This window comes from Macrosteles quadrilineatus, unplaced genomic scaffold, assembly GCF_028750875.1.
Source record: "Macrosteles quadrilineatus isolate MER2022 unplaced genomic scaffold, UCM_ALF_1.0 Scaffold_2__2_contigs__length_208266976, whole genome shotgun sequence".
Lineage (NCBI taxonomy): Eukaryota > Metazoa > Arthropoda > Insecta > Hemiptera > Cicadellidae > Macrosteles > Macrosteles quadrilineatus.
The window spans coordinates 161,198,231-161,210,408 of NW_026542595.1; the positions used below are offsets into that span (position 1 = coordinate 161,198,231).

Consider the following 12,178-nt stretch of genomic DNA (forward strand, 5'->3'; position numbering starts at 1 on the left):
TGGGGAAACAATCACGCAATGGAAGTCGTAATACGTCTCTTCTAACTTTATTTTGCCAGAGCAAACCAGAATTCAGAGATCTAGGGAGCTGGCAGACAATTAGAAGAAGGGTCCTATTGGGGTGAAACAGAGAGACTCCATTCATGCGGAAGTGTTTCAACATTTTAAAGAAAATGTAGCGGTGAACGTTGAAAACAGATATGAAGTCAATGTTTCATCAAGCAAACGACTAAATATTCCCAACATATTAAGTGACTGTGTTAGAAAAAATGTTTCAGATCCAGCAGAGTCGACAACGGTTCATCAATTGCTGCATCGCCAAGTGACAAAAGATAGTAGCTTAACTACAAAAATAAAGCCAGTGTTTGATGTGTCTACAAAGTTCAGAAGAAGTAATTCTTTAAACAAATGTTTTGCTCTAGGTACAAATTTGGAAAATTTAATTCCATCTCATGTAGTGAAATTCAGAAAGCAGTTGGACTGGAAAACCACGAAACAGAAGTTTGAAATCCATCAAATATCCTGGAAGTTTGATCCTCTGAGCCCCCCATGGTGGGGAGGTATGTGGAAACAACTTGTGAAAAGTTTGGAAACATCGTCGAAGAGATCAAGATTTAAGAAAGAGTATCATAGAATGATTGTATATATTAAAATCTTTCTCGACCCCATGAAAATGAATACAAAAGACATGTCAAGGAAACAGGATTTATATATTGAAGTAGAAGATAATTCATCAACACCTACAGAAACAAGAAGATGAAAGAAGATAAAAAACTGTAGGCAGGGTGTCTACTACATTCTGGATAAAAAATTCATGGACAATTCCCGTACATTTAAGGACACTTTGCCGTAACCTTTGTCGGTGTCATTAGGCCTACCGAATAATTTTCCTGATTTGTCAAACTGTATTAATCTTGTTATTCACTGTAGTTGTACCAGAGAGAAAAGTAAATAATAATAGATAAGAGTTAAAAACTACAAAATAGAAATTTATTGAAAGTAAACAAACATAGGCCTACCTATACTTTAGGTAAAGCTTTTATAGTGTAACAGAGAAACGCAATCATTGTCTCCTGCGATAGCGAAAAATATCTCCATCCATCACGTAAACTTCATAACATAGCTTATCCGATCCAGGCGGATTAATTTGGCATGATTCGCCCTGGCACAACGTTAGGATCTCGACTACTTTTGAAAAAAAAAAATCTTTAATGCATATTGTTACTCAATTCTTAGTACAAAATCAAGGTATGGTAAGCGGCTATTAATAAGCAATAAGCACAGAGTAAGATTATTGTATTTTCATTTGTAAAGTTAATATCGACACATAGCTATCATTAGTTGTTTATCTTAGGCTCAATTACATTTTCTTAATATATTATACAGCTCTTTCAAGAATCAAAATACCCAGGCCTAGACCTAATTATTTAGGAGGGCCTATATAAACTGAGTAACAAACAATGAGGTTATAATAGCAGCAAAGTTACTATCATCATTCTAGTTCATAAGATTTTGATTGCTTAAAGCATACAACTCAATAAATAAATATATGGGAAACAAAAAAACATTGAAACCTGAATAGCCAACAATATAAGACAAAGATACAGAAAATGCAATGACATAATTTGAAACCAAGCAGGCCTACATAGTGATAAAACATTAATGCAAACAACAATGCTTGTGGTTTTGTCAATTGAAAGATAAAATGTCCATAAAAAAGGGTTAACTTACATAATAAGACTGTAGATTATTTACATGTTTAATATGAAACCATAAACAGTTTTATGGCACTAGGCACTGGCCGCGGCAAATTGAATCTTCAAGCCGAAAGTACAAGTAAGAAGTTAAATTTAACAGCCATTATAAAGCTATTATTTTCAAGATAAAATAGGTTTGGGATCTAATAATAATTACCCTAGTAATAAAAAAAGAAGTTGTAAAGGAATAAAAGTGATACAACTTTTATGAGCTAGCTGCTGAGTCAACAGTTCTTGGAAGTACTTGACTTGACACTTGATTGTCGTGATAAAATATTAATGGGTTTGAGATTGTTAATGGGATTTTTATTGCATAATTACTCTAGTAATAAATTATGAAAATGTAAACAAACATCTGATAAACCTTTTATGTGCTCCTAACCAACTAGCGATCAATAAAATTATGGCCCATCAAAAATTTAAGGACATTGTCTGGCATTTAAGGACAATTCCCGTACATTTCATGGCCAGTAAAAATTTAAGTACAATTCCCGGTTTTCCCGGTTGGTAGACGTGTAAACTTAAAAGAAATATGTAAATAGTTTTGTTTGAAATTTTGATAATGTAAAACAAAATTCCAAGGTGGGGAGGATGTTGGAAATCGAGTTATTTTTGTATAGTACAGTTTCAAGATTGATCAACATCAAATATAATTATTTGTTATTAGGCTTTGTTTTTAATTAACAGATGTTTTATGTTTTAATTGATTTAAACAATAGAGAAGAGTTGTTGTAAGGGTTTAAAGTTAGAAAAGAGAACATAACAATTTTGTTATAGAGAAATGTTTGAAATATTTGTTATGTATCAGCATTAAATCAGTTCTTTATTATATAACATTTGTAAAAGTTCTTTATTTCACACGAGTTCTAACAAGTTGACTTATCCTCCATAAAAATGGCATGGGAATTTTAAATTAAATTTTTTTTTTAACTTTCTCCATAACCATTAGGCGCATAAAAACGGTTCAATATACTAAATTATTTGTTTTTTTAAGCTCTACAAAATGGTTTGGAAATAATTTGTGAAATTTTGTGTTTTTAGGGTAAAAAATGGGAAAACCCTATTTTTACCCCATAAACCCCCGTTCCCTTAGGCTGATCAAGCTGGTTCGCTAGCTTGTTTGAATAAATGTAGGTTTACACGTTTGTACCAAATTTCATCATCGGATAACTTTTGCTAGAGTTATTGCGCTAACGGACATATATAAATGAAAATCAGACATTGAAAAACTTAGTACCGGTACCCAAGTAAAATTAAGATATTATATAAGTAAATATTTTTACTTCATATATATATGAATTTGAACGGATGGTGTTTTTGGCTTCTAGGGACCCCACGAACGAAAAAGTAAATCGTTCCCGGGTTCAGGTCTAACCATGAGTACTACGGTAATAGCTTATTCCCTATATGGGAAATTCGCTAATAAAGACTGGTGACATATCATTAGATAAAATATTTAAAATTTATTCAGAAATTGTGATCCCCAGGAAATATAATTTCCTTGCAGTAGTGTTGTTCCTAAATTTTATAAGCTCGGGTCTGTATTCTAGACATGGTAAAAGTTAATTTGTGGATTCTTTGTTACATAAACAAAATAATAATTGGCACAGTAGAGTATTTCATTTCAAACTTCTCATAAAGCAGTATTTTAATTCACTACTTACTTAACTGGTTTCAAGAGATGTTGTCCTTCAATCAGCATCTATAAAAAGAACAGTATGAAAACATTTTATTTCAGTAGTTGGTAGGAATCATTTTATATTTATCTTATTTATAGGTACTTCAGTCAAATATTAAAAAAATTTCAAACCGTTAAAAAGAGTTTGATTTTACAAAAAACAAAACTTGTGTGTGTGTACTGTATTTTAAATACTTCTTATGAAGCAAGAGAGGCAAACTGTTGGGTATACCTGATCCATCCACAAAAATAAAACACTCAAATTTGGTTCTTGGAATCCAATGCTCTAAAGCCCAAGTTGTTAAGTCATCAGACAAGTTAAAGCTTCAACCACTTAAAACAAAGATACAAAAACCTCAACAACCGCCCTTGGCCCCTTTTTTCAGACAAAAGCCTACAAATTCAATTTGCAGCATTTTTTGCCAGATGACTCAAAATAGTGTTCAAAATCTGTATTGGAAAAACATTCCAACCCCAAATTGTGTTGTAAACATATTTGTAACTGAACAATCCTTCTTTCCCAACCAGTTGAGCGATAATCATCAGATTAGCGGGACACAATTGTCATTTTACCTAAACAATTATTTACATACAATATTGTTTCATCCTCCTGTTTTAGTTGCAATACAATGTTATAACTTACTTAACCTTTCTCTCAAACCACAGACTGTGTATTGACTAATGACGAGATTTTTATATAAGACAAAGAAAAATCCCACCATAAAATAGAATATGAATAGATTGTTTTTGAATAGTTCTTATAAATATCAAATTTCCTGAAAAAAACCATCGATTGTTACCTTAAGTGTAAGTATCACAATTCAGAACAAATACCCCAAACTACATAAAATCCAGCATATAGGCACAACCAAAAGTTTACATACCTTGTTCTTCAAACTTCCTACAAAAATATCGACAGATTAACGATTCACCCTCCAGGTATTGCATTTTAAGAAATCCATCAACAAGGCGACAGTCAAAGAGCCTTGATACGCAGTAAATCAAGACCAAGACTTCCAAAATGCTGTGGACGTCTTCATTCAATGGAGACAGGTACTAGAACAACACTATAAAGGCAGAAGTAATACAAAAACTCCCCAAACTTTCACACCTATCACCGGCAGTCAAACCACAATGAGTTTTAGTATTACTCGGTGGTTGTGAAATGTTTTTACTAATGTGACACCATGCTTGTTCAATCAATCTAATAATCGCTGACAGTAAAACAGTTGAGGCTCCTAGACACCTTGTATGTTAAAATAATTAGTAAAACTTCAGTTTCTAATGGTTTCTAACATTGATTGAACCCATTGACCACCATGGACCATATGTATCAGATCCAAACAAGACAAAAACCAACATCTTGCATACTGATACTACTACTCATAGGAAAACAAAAAGCATGTGCTGGAGCAGTGGGAGAAACTGGGAGTAATCGGCAACTACCCGATAACTTATGTCACTGCCGTTGTTATAACATAAAGCGTTATGGCTGATTCAGGCCAATCAGACATTTCGCTCTCCCTTCATCCAGAAGCGAGCCAGGGTTCAAATTTGGCTTTAGTTGTTAGCTCTGATGTTCAACTTTCTGTAAGAGAAGGAGCAAGAAAGGCCAATTAAAAAAAATTCTTTTTGTGGCCTTGATGTAAAGTTAATTCTTTTCATTATTTAATAGTCCTTGGCAGTCAAAGAGTTGAGTACGGTAGTTTAAAATTTAGAAATTCCCATACTTAGGCCATTATGAAATTCAAAAGTAAATGGCTTCAGATGACAACAAAGCATAAGTGTGTAATGCCATTTTGGTGATAGTTAACCAATCAGACCTACAAACGTGAATAAACATGGGTTATAAAATATTACTGAGGTGCAGATACTTTCCACCATTCTAAAATCTGATTACCCAGTATAAGCTAAACCAATGGTGCAATTCCAATCATACAATGTGCCTAAAGCAAGAAATCTTTCTTGTAGAGGCTTTCAGAGTTAAAAAATAATTCCATTTAGTAATGTCAAATATTCACTAATTTCTGTGCGGTTGAATTCTACTAGATTTTGTGTTTTGTTAACCTGATATTTCAAGACCGAATAAAAAGATATTTCTTGTGGACACCGCCTAATTGTTGACTATGTCAAATATTCAAAAGTCAACCAAGAACATAATGTGGGATTGTCTGCTATGCACATTTCATGATATAGCCACTATTAATCTCATTCATCAAACAGATTTACTAACAACCCAGGACAGAATTGTAATGAATGAGATCAATAACTATTTGCGACTGAGACAATACAGTGGCCTGGGACAGAATGGATCATTGACCTTTCAGATAGAATTGACTCTCATGACCCAGTATAGTAGCTACCAGATATTGACAAGATTATGCTACAATAACTAACTCCTACTATCCAAAATGTAAAATATATACTGTGATTAATATTAATTGAAACAGAATTTCACTTGAACATTTTAGTTAAATTGACTATTTCTGAAACTAAGCTGCTATAACACTGACCCTTGAATGTCTTCCAAAAAAAGATTTTCTGCAGGTAATATGTTGAGTTTAGGTTGAGTAAAAAATGAAAGGGATAAAAACTTCTTAAAATTGCTGTTAAAATATTATGACTAATCTATGAATGACATAGTTTAACTATATGTATGGGGTTATAATTGTAGCGAAATTAAATAGATTACAGTGTATTTTTAGGGAGACAAATATGATATTTCAGTGATTCATGCTAATTATAAGATCACACAGTAGTGAAAACAGAGCAAAAATGTAGACAATTTTTTATCAATTTTTTGGGGGTGGGGAGACACAAAACTTCTTATTTTGAACTATTGAGGAAATTACTATACTATTTAGTAATAAATGGTCACAATTTCACAGAGCAACATCACAATTTTAAACTTAGCGTTTCAAAAGTAAGACTAGGTAAAATACTGAACGTGAACAGTAATAAAAAATCACCATTCAAACCATCAAAACACTTAATAGCACGAAAAAACACAATCCCTTATAAAAGTACTGTAGCATCTTAACGATCAGGGCAAAATATGACTTAGGCCATTCCTTCAAAAGACTTGACCTTTCAACCGTTCTTCTGGATTACATAGTAAACAGTGATAATGAACACCTCCAAATGAGCAAATGACAATATAACACCAGAAACAAAGGGCAATACTGTAGTTAGTTTTACTGAACTTCATGATGAGTGGTTCTTACAATTTATTGACTGACAAAAACTTCATATTCTTCCTCATTAGGCAACTAGAATTGTTTGATACACAGATTAATGTGACTTAAAATATAAATAGAGACTGAAAGGGATTTGCAAAAAACTGAATTTTTCTCTAGACTAGGAGATCTCAAATCTTTTACATAATACAGTATTGTGAAAAAATGGAATATAATGTTTTAGTAACTTTAACTTGTATATTAAAAATACCATCCCTATGATAATTATAAAAAAAAAAAATTATTAACTAGTTTCCGTGATAGAGTCTTAAATGGAAATTGATATTTGATCAACACACAAAAAAGTCACAAATAGAAATTAAAATCTAAACGGCTCACCATTTATCCAGACTTTTTCGACTGACACCTTCATATACTCACAGACCAGGTTTTCAATTCCACCAACAAACCGGCCAGTTCTAGCTCCAGAGTCAAACCAAGGTTGCTTCTTGCAGGAAAATCAAATCTCCTCAATAGCAGATGATCGTCTCTTCAAGATGGCAGACTACATATATCTTAAAGTGCTAGCAATCAAAATAACATGCAGAAATACGATCCTACCAAAAGACGAATAAGAATTAGTAGTACTATCGTGAAAAAATATTTTAAATATTTTGGAGATCCAATTTTAAGAGTGGACACTCTTAAAACTGCTAAAATGAAGATAACAACGGCGATGACTAACATCTAAATAAAGGTGTGTTTATTACAAATAAACTCCAAGCAATACTAACAGATGAATGTTTTTACTCATCCAGTCTGACACAGATAATGAAATCCAAACACCTAGAAACACTGGCCTTCAAGAAAACGTCAGTAGGTACGACTATTTTACTGACAGCAGTTAATAATTTGAGTTGCATGAGTGATTTAGTAACTTAAGAAAATCCAAAGGCTACTCCTATAAATGGTTTAATAATTGAATGACTTAAAATATATGCAAATGATACACACTGTTAGAATTCATCATGAACCTTGTTCCAATTGTAAAACTCCCAAAGATAACAGTGACAGTTAACAAAGTCCAAGAATAAGGTTTTCTACTGAACCTTTTTTAACAAACTAGATCTGATAACATTCTACAGTACTAGGTTAAGTTCACTTTTAGTAACAAATTAATTTTTGTTTAAAAAAGACACAATGTTAATTATCCTATCAACTTTAGCCTTTACTATTGGGTTTTAAAATTTAAATAAACTATTTTAAACCCATCACCATTAAATTTTAAACATGATCAAACATGGTAAATATTAAGTAGGCAATGACAAAGAAGTATATTAAAAAATTCCTACTCAAATCAATCATGGAAATTAGAATGTAACATTTTTGAAATCACAAAAATTTGCCATCATGTAAAGAGAGTGTGTGATGAACTGTGGTAAAAAGTATGCAATAAAAACTAAACAGGCTTGTGATTAAACACAGCTATATTTTAAGGTTAGAAGACAACATGGATAGAAAAATAATTTGTAACTGCAGTTCTAATGATGTTAAATTTGTTTTCCTTCTCACCACAACAGAGTTGCTATCTGTAATATACTAACTTAGTTCACCATATATATTTATAAGCAGGTCCTAAATTTCCCTAACAGTTGCAGATGTTTTAAAACTTCACTTGAAAACTGCATTGGTCTTGGTCAGTCAAAGCAAGGTGATAAAAGTTCTTTGAAGGATCCATATCTAAAAGTATCGAGCAGAATAATCTTTTGTCAAAACAGTTATTACTATGCAAGCAACATAAAACGCCCATAAAACTGCATCCAATGGTTATTACACCACACCCAAGAGACCCATCCTTTACTGTCAAAACTAACAACAATAAAATAAAGATATAAATATTCGGCTGTAGAAAGAGGCAAGTTTACATAAAAGCTTTTCCTGGCTTAGCAAGTTATCATGCAAAGATAAAATGTTCTTGGCAATATTGTAATGCAGTTTTGAGTTGAGACCTTAAAACTAAGTGATGACCTTACTCTTGACTTAGCCTGCAAATTTTATATTGACAAAAGAAATAATTAGGGATGGACGAGATTGGATTTTTAGTTCGAGACGAGACGAGACGAGATTTTTTTATTTCTCATAAAATTTCGAGACGAGATTGAGATGAGATTTCTCTTCTCATACACAACGGGAAATGCACGTTCGAAATTTTTACCTGATTTTGTAACATTGTTAGATGACTGTTTAAATATTAAAATAATGATAATAGGCAAGAATATTTACAATCTTTCATTAAATAACATCAGCATAACATTTTTTTATTAATCACGCCTAACTTATTAAAAATGCCTACAATTAGGAAACATGGTGATATCAGTTAGGATAGAGTTCAACTTATCCTAAAATAAAATAAATCATAAAATAAAAGCAATATTAATTTTTATAAAATAGTTACTTGTTTTGACTTTTTTTATAGTAATAAAACATTCCTCACACTGCTTACACTTAACAAAACTTCTCAAATGTTATTAAAGTAATATTATTAAAATAATGAAAGTAATATTTACATTAAAAGAATTAAAGTAATATTTACATTAAAAGAATTAATTAAATAAGAACGCCTTCGAAAAGGAAACGCAACTACAACACGCTCCTGTATTGCGGGTATTGCATTGACTTTCTGCAGGCGTTTTTAATTTTTTTTTTTTTTTTATTCTCGTCTCGATAAAAATCTCGGCCAAAAAGTAATCTCGTCTCGTGTAACGAGATTGAAAATTTCCCGAAAATTTCCCGAAATTTCGAGACTTGACCATCCCTAGAAATAATGTAAAGGTACATAAAAGATATCATTGAAAGTTGTCAGTAAATAGTCTTTAACATCTTTAACCTTTATGTGTACCCCATTATTACATAGCTTGAACATAAAAAAAGTTATTTGCCCAGAAATGTTATATTCTCAAGTTCACGTGAAATTTTTTTGTTTTTTATCTAATGATTTCATCGACATGTTGTCAACATTTTTTCTTTTACGTTGAGAGGATTTGGTAAAGGAGTTGAGCTTGTAAGAGGAAATTAAGAAAATGAACTAAAATAAAAAGTATAAAAGCGTATATTTGAGTTTTCAAGACCAATAAAGGCAAATTAATTTTGCATTCAAGGCGAATAAGAACCTAGAAACAGTAGAAAACAAAAAATAGAGCATAAGATTAAAATCTTCCCTCTATTTAGTAATAGTGCAAAGAAAGGGTCTGCAGGCCAGAATCGTATACTTCGGGCCAAAATCGGGTTGATTTGGAAATTGTAATTCTACAACCAATGGTACATGATCTCCCCATATCGCTGTAAAATCGTCAGTGGGCACGGGGGAATTGTGAACATCTTCTCCACCATGACAAAATCAAAATATCTTCCTCTGTCAAGGCGAAACTGAGAAAATTTTCCTCAACACGGCAGAATCAAAAGTACATCTTCCCTGGTCACGGCGAAATCAAATTCATCTTCTCTGGTCACGGTGACATCTTCTTCCACAGTGACAGCGAAATCGTAAACAACTTCCCCAATCACCGGTAAAATGACCCAATCCGACCGAAAATATCAGGGACCTGCAGACAACTACTGATAAGTAATTTTATGATGTGCATGTAACTTGTATGATAGGGACAAGTTGATTCTCTGTAACCACTCTGTACATCACCACCTAGATACACATACCTTGCTTGAGGCTATCCTTTTAGGTTGATATTATTCTGAACATATTTACTCAAGGGAAATTAAAAGGTTGTGGTTGATCAAATTAGGCAATAGCAGTGGCAATACTAGTTAGTTATAATGGTGTTTATGTCCATCCAGTGAAATAGTCAATAAAGTTCTCACCGATGACAGAGTGACGTGAATCATTTTCTTGATGTAATTTAACAAAACTCTGACAGCATCGTGATTGAGTTGCTGGAACTACCATCTTATAATTCCACTTTCAATTTCATTAGGAATGATCACTTATCGCTAAATATGGGTATAAGTAAACTTAAGTCTGCGTTTTGGAGTTAATGCAGAAACACTATGGAAGTTTGGTTTTTCAGAAACCAATTGGAGGATACATTTGTGGCAAGATATTAGCACAAAAATACACAACCTTCCAATTGTCCTGCTGAAAACGGACATCACTCAGTTATCTTAGTAACACCACCTGAGCAGATAAAATGAAAATATGAGTCAAGTAAATTACAACTCCAAAATAAAACACAACAATTTGATAGGATACAAACCAACATCAACAGGTCTTGGTGTTTATTTCACATCCTCTGCATCAGATTGACTTATACACTTGCTTTAGTCACCAAGAACAGCAATAGTATTGTCGGTAACAACAATGCAGAGAATAATATTCTATCCCAGTCTTGCAACACATCAAGACAAATTCAACAACCAACTGAAACATTGAGTTTCACTTTCTCGCTCTTACAATGTCAGAAAAACATAGCATGTACAAGTACCTCAGAGCTTCTTCAAGTTCTGTTTCCTCTTGTTTTACTTTATTTCAACTCAAAAAGTCTCTCATCGAACACCCAATGTTGATAATGTTTCACTGGTTAGACAAACATTGAGACATACTTGTAAAAAATAATTGCAGACTTTCAGCAGACCAGAATCCATAAAAGGAGAACGTGGAATCCTACTTCCATGGCTGCTTGAAACAACCTATGCCATTGAATTGAAAAAGAAACAAATATAACATTGCACCATCATCTATACTCTGTGCTGAGTTGATTGTGTATTTCATTGTTGCTTGCTGAGGCTACCAACTGTTCTAAATGAAGACTTGTCTAGCCCAAATGGGTTGTATCCCGTAAGTTAGTCAATAATTATTAGTTGATTTGAAAACCTATCAGGAGTGAAGGCATGATGTAACATGCACTTTTGCGAGACTCTATAGTCTTGCTACAGTACTTTGAAATACTGTGATAAAAATCTAGTTTTAATTTTTTTTTAAGGCACTCTTCTAGTCAAAGGAGGATGTTTTTGTCCCCAAAACCTACTAATCCAAATTTCTTTTATAACTGATTTTAAATTAATGGAAATGTTCAATCAATTATCAGCCAGATAAATGAAACCAATAACAAAAATGTGTAGGCATTTCTCATCATTATTAGAATGATTGAAACAAACACTAAATCGCTAATGCAAGAGCTTTATGAAAAGAAAATTAAAATTAGTCCACTCAAGCAATCCACATTATCTCCCTTACATAACTATTAGATTCATGAGAGGATAGGAAAAAGTTTCTCTCAATCATTTGCCATCGAACCTATTCACCACCAGTTATGTAGCTTTTGTCCATACATTGCTTTTAGAGGAAGAGCTTCAAATTACTTGCTCATTGCAAACGAAGATGAAACCCTGAAACTCTCTTGGTATGACTAAAAAGCTTTTGGTTGCCCTTAATATATTGGTGTTGTTTTTTTGTTGTAATATAAATTGCAGCTTCATCTAATGTAAGCTGTTGATCGGATACTAGCTAGTTTATGCCTCCTTTCAATACTATGTGCATAACGAACTTCTATGATTAT

At 32.6% G+C, this 12,178-nt stretch overlaps 1 protein-coding gene across 1 annotated transcript in view; it reads right to left on the minus strand.

The window, feature by feature from the left end:
• The window catches only part of LOC128987885 (fatty acyl-CoA reductase wat-like), a 60,763-nt gene extending 54,999 nt beyond the window's left edge, over positions 1-5,764 (minus strand). The window contains exons 1-2 of the mRNA XM_054408960.1: positions 4,320-5,764; positions 3,422-3,459 (exon numbers count right to left, since the gene is read on the minus strand). The gene's annotated coding sequence lies outside the window, so the exon portion shown is untranslated. The remainder of the gene's footprint in view (positions 1-3,421; positions 3,460-4,319) is intronic.
• Positions 5,765-12,178: the final 6,414 nt, after the last annotated feature.